The sequence below is a fragment of the Palaemon carinicauda genome, chromosome 11 (genome assembly GCF_036898095.1).
Source record: "Palaemon carinicauda isolate YSFRI2023 chromosome 11, ASM3689809v2, whole genome shotgun sequence".
In the NCBI taxonomy this organism is placed as follows: domain Eukaryota; kingdom Metazoa; phylum Arthropoda; class Malacostraca; order Decapoda; family Palaemonidae; genus Palaemon; species Palaemon carinicauda.
Genome location: NC_090735.1, coordinates 51,791,053 through 51,804,902, shown reverse-complemented (window position 1 = coordinate 51,804,902; position 13,850 = coordinate 51,791,053). Strand labels below are relative to the sequence as shown.

Below are 13,850 nucleotides of genomic sequence, written 5' to 3'. Positions count from 1 at the left end.
TTGCCTGCACCCTCTTTCTGTCTTGCTTACACCCTCTTTCTCTCTTTTTTCACATCCTTTTGATCTGTCTTGCCCCCATCCTCTTTCTGTCTTGTCAGCACCCTCTTTCTCTGTCTTTCCCACACCCTCTTTCTCTATCATGCCTACGCCATTTTTGTCTGTGTTGCCCACGTCCTTTTTCTCTGTCTTACCCGCAACCTCTTTCTCTGTCTTGCTCAGACCCTTTTTCTCTGTCTTGTCTTTATCCTCTTTCTCTGCCACGTTTCCATCCTCTCTCTGTCTGGCCCGCATCCTCTTACTCTGTGTTGTCTCCGCCCTCTTTCTCTGTTTTGCCCACACCTTCTTTCTGTCTTGTCTCCACCCTCTTTCTTGGTCTTGCCCACACCCCTTTTCTCTGTCCTGTCTCCATCCTCTCTCTCTTGCCCACCCTCTCTTTCTCTGTCTTGTCTCCACCCCTTTTCACTGTCTTGTCTCCACCCTCTTCCTCTGTCTTGCCCGCATCCTCTTCATCTGCCTTGTCTCCATCCTCTTTCTCTGTCTTATCCTCACCTTTTTTCTCTGTCTTGTCTCCACCCGCTTTCTCTGTCTTACCTTCACCCTCTTTTTCTGTCTTACCTACATCCTCTTTCTCTGTGTTTCCCACACCCTCTTGCTCTGTCTTGTCTCCACCCTCTTTCTCTTTCTTGCCCACACTATTTATGTCTTATCTCCACTCTTTTTCACTGTCTTGCCCACACTCTTTTTCACTGTCTTGCCCACACACACACTTTCTCTGTCTTATCTCCACCCTCGTTCTCTGTCTTGCCAGCACCCTTTTTCTCTGACTTACCAACCCCTTCTCTCTCTGTCTTATGTCGATCCTCTTTCACTGTCTTTCCCACATCCTCTTCTCTGTCTTGCCCACATCCTCTTTCTCTGCCTTGTTTCCATCCCTCTCTCTGTCTTGCCCGTGTCCTCCTTCTCTATCTGGTCTCCACCTTCATTATCTGTCTTCCCCACACCTCCTCTCTGTCTTGTCTCCACCCTCTCTCTGTCTTGCCCACACTTTCTTTGTCTTATCTCCAACTTTTTCTCTGTCTTGCTTGCACACACTTTCTGTCTTGTCTCCACCCTCTTCCTCTATCTTGCCTGCACTCTCTTTCTATGTCTTGTCTCCACCTTCTTTCTATGTCTTTCCCACACCCTCTTTATCTGACTTGCCCACACCCTCTTTCTCTGTCTTGTCTCCACTCTTTCTCTGTCTTGGCCGCACCTTCTTTCTCAGACGTGTCTCCACCCCTTTCTCTTTCTTGCCCGCACCCTCTTTCTCTGTCTTGTCTTCATCCTCTCTCTATCTTGCCCGCAGTCTCTTTCTCTGTCTTGTCTCCGCTCTCATTCTCTGTCTTGCCCAAACCCTCTTTCTCTGTCATGTGTCCACCCTCTTTCATTGTCTTTTCTCCATCTTCTCTATAAATACCTAAGATGCATCCCAGACCATCCAAGACTGGAAGATGCAAAATACATCGGAAAAAGCATTAGCAACACTCTGATGGATGTACGAGGTGCCTCACACTGACAAACCTGGGGGAACCTAAACATAGAATAAGGCAATAAGGTAAGGCAATCTCTCCCGCACCCTCTTTCTCTGTCTTGTCTCCAACCTTTCTCTATCTTGCCAGCACACTCTGTCTGTCGTGTCTCCACCCTCTTTCTCTATCTTGCCCGCACTCTCTTGCTTTGTCTATCTCCACCCTCTTTCTCTGTCTTTCCCGCACTCTTTTGCTTTGTCTATCTCCACCCTCTTTCTCTGTCTTGCCGGCACCCTCTTTCTCTGTTTTGTCTCCACACTTTTCTGTCTTTCCCAGACCCTCTTTCTCTGTCGTGTCCCCACCCCTTTTCTCTTTCTTGCCCGCACCCTCTTTCTCTGTCTTGTCTCCATCCTCTCTCTATCTTGCCCGCACTCTCTTTCTTTGTCTTGTCTCCACTCTTTTTCTCTGTCTTGCCCGCACCCTATCTCTCTGTCTTGTCGCCACCCTTTTTCTCTGTCTGGTGCCCTTCCTCTCTCTATCTTGCCCGCACTCTCTGTCTTGTCTCCCATCTTTCTGTGTCTTGTCTCCACCCTCTTTCTCTGTCTTACCCGCCCCCTCTTTCTCTGTCTTACCCGCCCCCTCTTTCTCTGTCTTTCCCATCCCCTCTTTCTCTGTTGCGTCTCCATCCTCTTTCTCTCTCTTGCCCGCAACTTCTTTCTCTATCTTGTCTCCATCCTCTCTCCATCTTGCCCGCACTGTCTTTCTCTGTCTTGTCTCCACCCTCTTTCTCTGTCTTTCCCACACCCTCTTTCTCTTTCTTGCCCCCCCCCCCTTTTTCTTTCTTGTCTCCATCATCTTGCCCACACTCTCTTTCTGTCTTTTCTCCACCCTCTTTCTCTGTCGTGTCTCCACCCTCTTTCTCTTTCTTGCCCGCACCTTCTTTTTCTGTCTTGTCTACATCCTCTCTCTATCTTGCCTGCACTCTCTTTTTTTCTTGTCTCCACCCTCTTTCTCTTTCTAGCCCACACCCTCTTTCTCTGTCTTGTCCCCATCCTCCCTCTATCTTGCCTGCACTCTCTTTTTCTGTCTTGTCTCCACCCTCTATCTCTTTCTTGCCCACACCCTCTTTCTCTGTCTTGTCCCCATCCTCTCTCTATCTTGCCTGCACTCTCTTTCTCTGTCTTGCCTGCACCCTCTTTCTCTGTCTTGTCTCCATCCTTTCTCTATCTTTCCCGCACTCTCTTTCTGTCTTGTCTCCACCCTCTTTCTCTGTCGTGTCTCCACCCTCTTTCTCTGTCTTGTCTCCTTCCTCTCTATCTTGCCCGCACTCTCTTTTTCTGTCTTTTCTCCACCCTCTTTCTCGCCCACACCCTCTTTCTCGCCCACACCCTCTTTCTCTTTTTTGCCTGCACCCTCTTTTCCTGTTTTGTCCCCATCCTCTCTTTATCTTGCCTGCACTCTCTTTTTCTGTCTTGCCTGCACCCTCTTTCTTTGTCTTGTCTCCATCCTCTCTATCTTTACCGCACTCTCTTTCTGTCTTGTCTCCACCCTCTTTCTCTGTCTTGTCTCCATTCTCTCTCTATCTTGCCCGCACTCTATCGGTCTTTACTCCACCCTCTTTCTCTGTCGTGTCCCCACCTTCTATCTGTCCCGCACTCTCTTTCTTTCTTGTCTCCACCCTCTCTCTCTGTCGTGTCTCCATCCTCTCTCCATCTTTCCTGCACTCTCTTTCTGTCTTGTTTCCACCCTCTCTCTCTCTCTCTCTCTCTCTCTCTCTCTCTCTCTCTCTCGTGTCTCCACCCTTTTTCTCTGTCTTGTCTCCATCCTCTCCCTATCTTTCTTGCACTCTCTCTCTGTCTTGTCTGCACCCTCTTTCTCTGTATTGTCTCCATCTTCTCCCTATCTTTCTCGCACTCTCTTTCTGTCTTGTCTCTACCCTCTTTCTCTGTCTTGTCTCCACCCTCTATATCTGTCTTGTCTCCATCCTCTCTCTATCTTTCCCTCGCTCTCTTTCCTTTTTGTCTCCTCTCTCTTTCTCTGTCATGTCTCCACCATCTTTCTCTGTCTTGTCTCCATCCTCTTTCTCTATCTTTCCCACACTTTCTTTCTGTCTTGTCTCCACACTCTTTCTCTGTCGTGTCTCCACTCTTTTTCTCTGTCTTGTCTCCATCCTCTCTTTATCTTTCCCGCACTTTCTTTCTGTCTTGTCTGCACCCTCTTTGTCTGTCGTGTCTCCACCCTCTTTCTGTCTTGTCTCCATCCTCTCTATCGTGCCTGCACTCTCTTTCTCTGTCCTATCTCCACCCTCCTTCTCTGTCTTGTCTCCACCCTCCTTCTCTGTCTTGCCGGCATCCTTTTTCTCTGTCTTTTCTCCATCCTCTCTCTATCTTGCTAGCACTCTCTCTCTCTGTCTTGTCGCCACCCTCTTTCCCTGTCTTGCCCGCACCCTCCCTCTCTGTCTTGTTTCCACCCTCTTTCTCTGTCTTGTCCCCTTCCTTTCTCCATCTTGCCCGCACTCTCTTTCTCTGTGTTGTCTCCACCCTCTTTCTCTGTTTTGTCTCCACCCTCTTTCTCTGTCTTGGCTCCACCCTCTTTCTCTGTCTTTCCCTCACTCTCTTTCTCTGTCTTGCCTGCACCCTCTTTCTCTGTCTTGTCTCCACCCTTTTTCTCTGTCTTGCGTGCACCTTCTCTCTCTCTCTCTGTCCTGTCTCCACCCTCTTACTGTGTCCTGTCTCCACTCTTTTTTTTCTCTTTCTTGCCCGCACCTCCTTTCTCTGTCTTGTCTCCATCTTCTCTTTATGTTGCCCACACCCTCTTTCTCTGTCATTTCGCCATCCTCTCTCTACTTTGTCCGCACCCTCTTTCTCTGTCTTTTCTCCATCCTCTCTTTATCTTGCCCGAAATCTCTTTCTCTGTCTTGTTTCCACCCTCTTTCTCTGTCTTTTCTCCATCGTCTCTTTATCTTGCCCGTAATCTCTTTGTCTTGTTTCCACCCTCTTTCTCTTGTCTTTTCTCCATCCTCTCTCTCTCTCTTGTCCACACCCTCTTTCTCTGTCATTTCTCCATCCTCTTTATCTTGCCCACACTCTCGTTCTCTACTTTGTCTCCACCCTCATTCTCTGTCTTTCCCTCACTCTCTTTCTCTGTCTTGCCTGCACCCTCTAACTCTGTCTTGTCTCCACCCTTTTTCTCTGTCTTGCGTGCACCCTCTCTCTCTCTCTGTCCTGTCTCCACCCTCTTACTGTGTCCTGTCTCCACTCTTTTTTTCTCTTTCTTGCCCGCACCTCCTTTCTCTGTCTTGTCTCCATCATCTCTTTATGTTGCCCACACCTTCTTTCTCTGTCGTTTCTCCATCCTCTCTCTATCTTGTCCGCACCCTCTTTCTTTGTCTTTTCTCCATCCTCTCTTTCTCTGTCTTGTTTCCACCCTCTTTCTCTGTCTTTTCTCCATCCTCTCTTTATCTTGCCCGTAATCTCTGTCTTGTTTCCACGCTCTTTCTCTTGTCTTTTCTCCATCCTCTCTCTATCTTGTCCGCACCCTCTTTCTCTGTTTTTTCTCCAACCTCTCTTTATCTTGCCCGTAATCTCTTTCTCTGTCTTGTTTCCACCCTCTTTCTCTGTCTTTTCTCCATCCTCTCTTTATCTTGCCCGTAATCACTTTGTCTTGTTTCCACCATCTTTCTCTTGTCTTTTCTCCATCCTCTCTCTCGCTTGTCTGCACCCTCTTTTTCTGTCATTTTTCCATCCTCTTTATCTTGCCCACACTCTCGTTCTCTATCTCTGTCTCCACCCTCTTTCTCTGTCTTTCCCTCACTCTCTTTCTCTGTCTTGCCTGCACCCTCTTTCTCTGTCTTGTCTCCACCCTTTTTCTCTGTCTTGCGTGCACCCTCTCTCTGTCCTGTCTCCACCCTCTTACTGTGTCCTGTCTCCACTCTTTTTTTCTCTTTCTTGGCCGCACCTCCTTTCTCTGTCTTGTGTCCATCATCTCTTTATGTTGCCCACACCTTCTTTCTCTGTCGTTTCTCCATCCTCTCTATCTTGTCCGCACCCTCTTTCTCTGTCTTTTCTCCATCCTCTCTTTATCTTGCTCGCACTCTCTTTCTCTGTCTTGTTTCCACCCTCTTTCTCTGTCTTTTCTCCATCCTCTCTTTATCTTGCTCGCACTCTCTTTCGCTGTCTTGTCTCCACTCTCTTTCTCTGTCTTTTCTCCATCCTCTCTTTATCTTGCCCGTAATTTCTTTGTCTTGTTTCCACCCTCTTTCTCTTGTCTTTTCTCCATCCTCTCTCTCTCTTGTCCGCACCCTCTTTCTCTGTCATTTCTCCATACTCTCTTTATCTTGCCCACACTCTCGTTCTCTATCTCTGTCTCCACCCTCTTTCTCTGTCTTTCCCACACCCTCTTTCTCTGTCTTTCCCACACCCTCTTTCTCTGTGTTGCCTGCACCCTCTTTCTCTGTCTTCTCTCTACCGTCTTTTTCTGTCTTGTCTCCACTCTCTTTCTCTGTCTTGTCTCCACTCCCTTTCTCTGGCTTGTCTCCACTCTATTTCTCTTTCTTGGTCGCACCTTCTTTCTCTGTCTTGTCTCCATCCTCTCTTTATGTTGCCCACACCCTCTTTCTCTGTTGTGTCTCCATCCTCTCTTTATCTTGCTCGCACTCTCTTTCTCTGTCTGGTTTCCACCCTCTTTCTCTGTCTTTTCTCCATCCTCTCTTTATCTTGCTCGCACTCTCTTTCTCTGTCTTTTCTCCATCCTCTCTTTATCTTTCTCGCACTCTCTTTCTCTGGCTTGTCTCCATCCTCTCTTTATCTTGCTCGCACTCTCTTTCTCTGTCTGGTTTCCACCCTCTTTCTCTGTCTTTTCTCCATCCTCTCTTTATCTTGCTCGCACTCTCTTTCTCTGTCTTTTCTCCATCCTCTCTTTATCTTGCTCGCACTCTCTTTCGTTGTCTTGTCTCCACTCTATTTCTCTTTCTTGGCTGCACCTCCTTTCTCTGTCTTGTGTCCATCATCTCTTTATGTTGCCCACACATTCTTTCTCTGTCGTTTCTCCATCCTCTCTATCTTGTCAGCACCCTCTTTCTCTGTCTTTTCTCCATCCTCTCTTTATCTTGCTCGCACTCTCTTTCTCTGTCTTGTTTCCACCCTCTTTCTCTGTCTTTTCTCCATCCTCTCTTTATCTTGCTCGCACTCTCTTTCTCTGTCTTGTCTCCACTCTCTTTCTCTGTCTTTTCTCCATCCTCTCTTTATCTTGCCCATAATCTCTTTGTCTTGTTTCCACCCTCTTTCTCTTGTCTTTTCTCCATACTCTCTCTCTCTTGTCCGCACCCTCTTTCTCTGTCATTTCTCCATCCTCTCTTTATCTTGCCCACACTCTCGTTCGCTATCTCTGTCTCCACCCTCTTTCTCTGTCTTTCCCACACCCTCTTTCTCTGTCTTTCCCACACCCTCTTTCTCTGTGTTGCCTGCACCCTCTTTCTCTGTCTTCTCTCTACCGTCTTTCTCTGTCTTGTCTCCACTCTTTCTCTGTCTTGTCTCCACTCTCTTTCTCTGGCTTGTCTCCACTCTATTTCTCTTTCTTGGCCGCACCTTCTTTCTCTGTCTTGTCTCCATCCTCTCTTTATGTTGCCCACACCCTCTTTCTCTGTTGTGTCTCCATCCTCTCTTTATCTTGCTCGCACTCTCTTTCTCTGTCTGGTTTCCACCCTCTTTCTCTGTCTTTTCTCCATCCTCTCTTTATCTTGCTCGCACTCTCTTTCTCTGTCTTTTCTCCATCCTCTCTTTATCTTGCTCGCACTCTCTTTCTCTGTCTTGTCTCCACTCTCTTTCTCTGGCTTGTCTCCACTCTATTTCTCTTTCTTGGTCGCACCTTCTTTCTCTGTCTTGTCTCCATCCTCTCTTTATGTTGCCCACACCCTCTTTCTCTGTTGTGTCTCCATCCTCTCTTTATCTTGCTCGCACTCTCTTTCTCTGTCTGGTTTCCACCCTCTTTCTCTGTCTTTTCTCCATCCTCTCTTTATCTTGCTCGCACTCTCTTTCTCTGTCTTTTCTCCATCCTCTCTTTATCTTGCTCGCACTCTCTTTCTCTGTCTTGTCTCCATCCTCTCTTTATCTTGCTCGCACTCTCTTTCTCTGTCTGGTTTCCACCCTCTTTCTCTGTCTTTTCTCCATCCTCTCTTTATCTTGCTCGCACTCTCTTTCTCTGTCTTTTCTCCATCCTCTCTTTATCTTGCTCGCACTCTCTTTCTCTGTCTTGTCTCCACTCTATTTCTCTTTCTTGGCTGCACCTCCTTTCTCTGTCTTGTGTCCATCATCTCTTTATGTTGCCCACACATTCTTTCTCTGTCGTTTCTCCATCCTCTCTATCTTGTCAGCACCCTCTTTCACTGTCTTTTCTCCATCCTCTCTTTATCTTGCTCGCACTCTCTTTCTCTGTCTTGTTTCCACCCTCTTTCTTTGTCTTTTCTCCATCCTCTCTTTATCTTGCTCGCACTCTCTTTCTCTGTCTTGTCTCCACTCTTTCTCTGTCTTTTCTCCATCCTCTCTTTATCTTGCCCGTAATCTCTTTTCTTGTTTCCACCCTCATTCTCTTGTCTTTTCTCCATACTCTCTCTCTCTTGTCCGCACCCTCTTTCTCTGTCATTTCTCCATCCTCTCTTTATCTTGCCCACACTCTCGTTCTCTATCTCTGTCTCCACCCTCTTTCTCTGTCTTTCCCACACCCTCTTTCTCTGTCTTTCCCACACCCTCTTTCTCTGTCTTTCCCACACCCTCTTTCTCTGTGTTGCCTGCACCCTCTTTCTCTGTCTTCTCTCTACCGTCTTTCTCTGTCTTGTCTCCACTCTTTCTCTGTCTTGTCTCCACTCTCTTTCTCTGGCTTGTCTCCACTCTATTTCTCTTTCTTGGCCGCACCTTATTTTTCTGTCTTGTCTCCATCCTCTCTTTATGTTGCCCACACCCTCTTTCTCTGTTGTGTCTCCATCCTCTCTTTATCTTGCTCGCACTCTCTTTCTCTGTCTGGTTTCCACCCTCTTTCTCTGTCTTTTCTCCATCCTCTCTTTATCTTGCTCGCACTCTCTTTCTCTGTGTTTTCTCCATCCTCTCTTTATCTTGCTCGCACTCTCTTTCTCTGTCTTGTCTCCACTCTCTTTCTCTGGCTTGTCTCCACTCTATTTCTCTTTCTTGGTCGCACCTTCTTTCTCTGTCTTGTCTCCATCCTCTCTTTATGTTGCCCACACCCTCTTTCTCTGTTGTGTCTCCATCCTCTCTTTATCTTGCTCGCACTCTCTTTCTCTGTCTGGTTTCCACCCTCTTTCTCTGTCTTTTCTCCATCCTCTCTTTATCTTGCTCGCACTCTCTTTCTCTGTCTTTTCTCCATCCTCTCTTTATCTTGCTCGCACTCTCTTTCTCTGTCTTGTCTCCACTATTTCTCTTTCTTGGCCGCACCTTTTTTCTCTGTCTCGTCTCCATCCTCTCTTTATGTTGCCCACACCCTCTTTCTCTGTTGTGTCTCCATCCTCTCTTTATCTTGCTCGCACTCTCTTTCTCTGTCTGGTTTCCACCCTCTTTCTCTGTCTTTTCTCCATCCTCTCTTTATCTTGCTCGCACTCTCTTTCTCTGTCTTGTCTCCACTCTCTTTCTCTGTCTTGTCTCCACTCTCTTTCTCTGTCTTGTCTCCACTCTCTTTCTCGGCCGCACCTTCTTTCTCTGTCTCGTCTCCATCCTCTCTTTATGTTGCCCACACCCTCTTTCTCTGTTGTGTCTCCATCCTCTCTTTATCTTGCTCGCACTCTTTCTCTGTCTTGTCTCCACTCTCTTTTTCTGTCTTGTCTCCACACTATTTCTCTTTCTTGGCCGCACCTTCTTTTTCCGTCTCGTCTCCATCCTCTGGTATGTTGCCCACACCCTCTTTCTCTGTCATGTCTCCATCCTCTCTATCTTGTCCGTACCCTCTTACTCTGTCTTTTCTCCATCCTCTCTTTATCTTGCCCGCACTCTTTCTCTGTCTTGTCTCTACCCTCTTTCTCTTGCCTGTCCACCTCTTCTTTCTGTGTGTTGCCCTCGCCCTTTTTCCGTCTTGCCCACACCCTCTTTCCGTCTTGCCCACACCCTCTTTCCCTGATTGCCCACACTATATTTCTCTCTGTTGCCCTCACCCTCTCTCTATTGCCCACACACTGTCTTGGTCTTGCTCTAAGAAAATAGATTGTCAGTGAAGTGGTCTTTTTTATCTTGATATTTTGCTGTTCCCTACTAGTCTCTCTCTCTCTCTCTCTCTCTCTCTCTCTCTCTCTCTCTCTCTCTCTCTCTCTCTCTCTCTCTCTCGTCTTTTTCTAATGCGGTTGTGGCTGGGCTAGTAATTTTAAAAAGATGCAAGTACCTTAAATATACTTGATTCAGTTCTTGTAATTCCATTTTTATAGCATCTAATTCATTTTTTTTTTCAAGATTTCAGGTGTACGTTTTTAATATTGTATTTCTTTTCCAGGATAATGGTCAATGCTTCACTCACGTGACCTCGATATTCCTTGAAGGTCAAGAATACAGGCTGAGGAGCACCTAATGGTAGAATTTAATGTTCCTGTTGGAGGTCAGACATCGCCATGTAACTGAGGACGATCGTAAAAGAATTCACACCAAGTGTTTGTAGTGGATTGTGCCATGAAAGTGAACCCTACTGAGGAATTCAAAACGGCTTCAAGTCCAACACGAAATTCCAGGAGTATAGGAATATAATATATTTCTGCATTTTTTTTTTTTTGTATTAATTAAAAAATAAACCCCTTTGCCGGAGACACTTTTATTTAAATCTTTAAAAATAAAATTTCAAAGTGTGGGATGGTTACTTAGTTTTTTGGCTAAAAAAAATATTTTATTTTTTTTTATACCTTCAAAAGCCAGCTTTGCAATGGCCGAAGGAAGGCAAGAGTCGTTCTCAGCAGAAGGAAAATCTGGCATACACTGCCACCCATCAGAACAGAGGGTTCAAATTATGAATTTTGTGAGAGTTGTCGTCTGGTCGTCTGCTAATTCAGTGGTGGATGGCTCCTCAATACTCTATGCGCTTTGCATAACTATTTGTATTACCACTGCTGAAGAATTTGTAACGTCTTCTATTAATGTAATTCTGACATGGAATTGATTTATATTACTTGTATGTTAAGTTAAATAAAGGGTTTTATGATTACAATTTATTAAATGTCATTCTTCCATTGAACCGCCTACAGTTCACATGAGACGGGCATAGTTTGTCCGTGGAATTTCATGGCCCCAAAAAAATTACTCAAGCATTACCAAACTCTACGGGCTTAAACCAAATATATTGTTGCTACGTTGGTTTTCTTATGAAGTTAACCAGACGTTATCCCACGTCTTGTAAGAGAAAACGGGTATGGTATATTATCACAGAAAACCACCAATCAGCAATATTTTGGACATTGGTATGTTGAATTGATTACTCGGACTTGCTAGTGGGGAAGTCTTGGTGAAATTACCTTGCACCTAAAAGATTTTAACTGATGTGCATTTCGTAACTTTGACATAAACGTACTTGAAAAAAATACGTAATGTTAATTACAGCACATTTAATGTATGTGGGAGTTTTTCAAGTTCCCCAAACCTTATCGTGAATAATGATTGCTATAATCACACTTAATTGCTGCGTATTTTGAAAACTATCTCTGGGAAATACGTTATATGAAAAGCTTTTACTTAATAAAAAGCGTCAATATTAATTTGATAGCTTTAATTGGGATTTTATATATAGTTTGTTATAGTTATTCACAGTATGAATATGATGCATATGTATATTTTATCTAAGAATACAGGCCACCACTGTAAATGGTGCTAGTAATCTAGTGACTAATACAGAATATTATAAGCTATTGGTTTAGTCTAGTATTCAGGATTCACATAGGACATTTGAGTGAAGCAATATTAATTGGATTTCATAACCTAAATTCAATTAGATTGCAACAGATACCTTGCTGATTTTATAAATTTTCAACTGAAAAGTATGCATTTTTTTTTAATCAGTGTATGTTAATTATTTAAACTTCTTTCTGCTTTCTTATTATGAATCATGAACTTGTGCTTCATAGTGACCTATTTCCAATAAAAAGTCTCACTGATCAGGAATTTATTTGGATATTCTCATCAAATGTCTATGCAAATAAACTCAAAAAGGGTTTATCAAATTAAAAAAAAAACCGTTAAAGATTTTTCTTTATTCATTACCCCAATCTACAAAACCTTTATATCTCATTAAGTCATTTACAACACAAGTAGTTACTCCAGACTCGTGCAGCCTCCACAAAAGCAGACAAGTTAACACAAATATCCAGATCGTCTTTCGGTTTCACACCATTCCATGTCAGTGATTGAGTCGGGTAAACAGGAGAAGACGTGGGCGAATATTCTCGCTATCCCTACTTCCTCCCCCAGCAGGATAGCCAAATCGGACCGAAGTCACCTTCTACAACACGTGGACCACCAGGCTAACTTTAGATTCTGCTGTGTGATAAATTCACTAATACTCTTCTATAGAATTACACACTGAACAAATGTTCATGGTTATTTAATCACCTACCCCATTCTTTTTCTTTCTATACTGGCTAAATTATGATTTTTATAACATACTAAATCGCCTAACCAGGGTGTAATGCATTTTTTTACCTATCATTTTATACTTAAATTAATCTCCAATCCCGTTCTCTCTATATTAACTCAATTAGGATTACGTAAAAATTCTGGCTAATCGTTTGGCTAACATTCTACATCATCTAAACCAGGATGATCAACTTTTTACCAGTCATATTGTAGACTTCAATGGACTAAATTAGTATTGTTTACTAATATTTCTGGACAATTATCGTTTTTTCTGTCTAGAGATTGTCTTAAAACAAATTTTCATTTTATCTACTAAATTATTTTGACTACATTATGATTATATACAAACATTTCTGGGCATTTTTTTTACTCATTTTACAAATGACTATGCTAGGGTCAAAGACAACACAAAGTTCCATCGATAATTATCAGAATCATTACAAGGACATGAAAAGCAGCAGTTACACAACTTCCTTGTCAGTCGTTTAGACTTTGTGCTGATAAACACATACTTAAGGCCATTTGTTTGAAACGGATGCAATTATTTAAGGTTGCTATTCATAAATCATAATTCAAGACATTTGTAAGCATAGTTTTTTTTTTTATTTTACCTCGCAACCACAAAAAATATAATGTTTAACTATCGGATTTTTTTTTCTTGAATTTCAAAAATTGTTAAACGAAACGTGATTTAATAAAATTATTCAAATTTCGAATTCTCTGAAATATAAAGTATCAAGTTAATAATGTTCTGAATATCAAATATCGAGTAAGATTTCATTTAATGCTTTGAAATGTTACTTTAATACAAATTAATTTAAAATCAAGACTGCTGACGTTTTCGTAAGCAAGAAATATTAAGAAAGGCTTAAATGCCATTGGAAGAAATTAGTAAATCATCCCTTCTTTGTCTATTAAAAGATTAAAGTATCGCATATTGGCTAAACGTTTGTTAGAGAATACATAATGAACAAAATAGAATGGCTAACAATCGACGTAATCAGATATCGTGCTTAGTTAAATAGCATTGCAAACGAACATTCTGATAAGATAGCCTTATTGCTAATTGGATTAAAAATAAGCTAATATTAGGCAATCGCTACACAATGATAACTTTTTAGCAACTTAAAAACTAGCGAAATCATCCAATAATGAGCATTTTTAAGTTTTAAATCAAATATCCTCAACGATTAAGTTGATTTGAAAAGGCACTAGGTACACAATTCATATGTACCTCTTTAACTAACGTCCTTTTAACTTTATATTAATGAATAGGAAGCAATGAGTTATGACGACTGACCCAAGCATTAAACCTATTTTTTTTTTATTTCCCCTGAAGGTTGTTACAACTTATGAAACGCGGACTTCTGCTACCAGGAGCCAATCCGATAAATTTAGCTCTTTTTAAATTTGCAACCTCAATCAAAATTTCTACACGAAAAGCCTTGCATATTAAAATCCTGATTCACCATTGCCTTCAATTCTTACAGAGTTTTGATTATGGGGAGGGAAAGTCTCTCCTTGAATAACACTGACAACTTTGTTTTATCGTAATAAAGAGAACGCTAGAGTAATAGTATATTACTAAGAATACTGAAAATATATTTGTATATACTCACATTTGATCAAACAGTAACTATTAGTAACTTATAACCCTACCACTGAGTAATTGTCCACCTACCAATACATCCAAAATATGATTGATTCTATTAACTGTCAAATAATTCTAAGCCAACTG

General features: G+C 42.9%; 1 long non-coding RNA gene across 1 annotated transcript in view; it reads left to right on the top strand.

Moving 5' to 3' along the window:
• Positions 1-10,272, top strand: part of LOC137649687 (uncharacterized) — a 171,912-nt gene extending 161,640 nt beyond the window's left edge. The window contains exon 4 of the long non-coding RNA XR_011045822.1: positions 9,993-10,272. This is a non-coding gene — a long non-coding RNA (uncharacterized lncRNA). The remainder of the gene's footprint in view (positions 1-9,992) is intronic.
• The last annotated feature ends 3,578 nt before the right edge of the window (positions 10,273-13,850 follow it).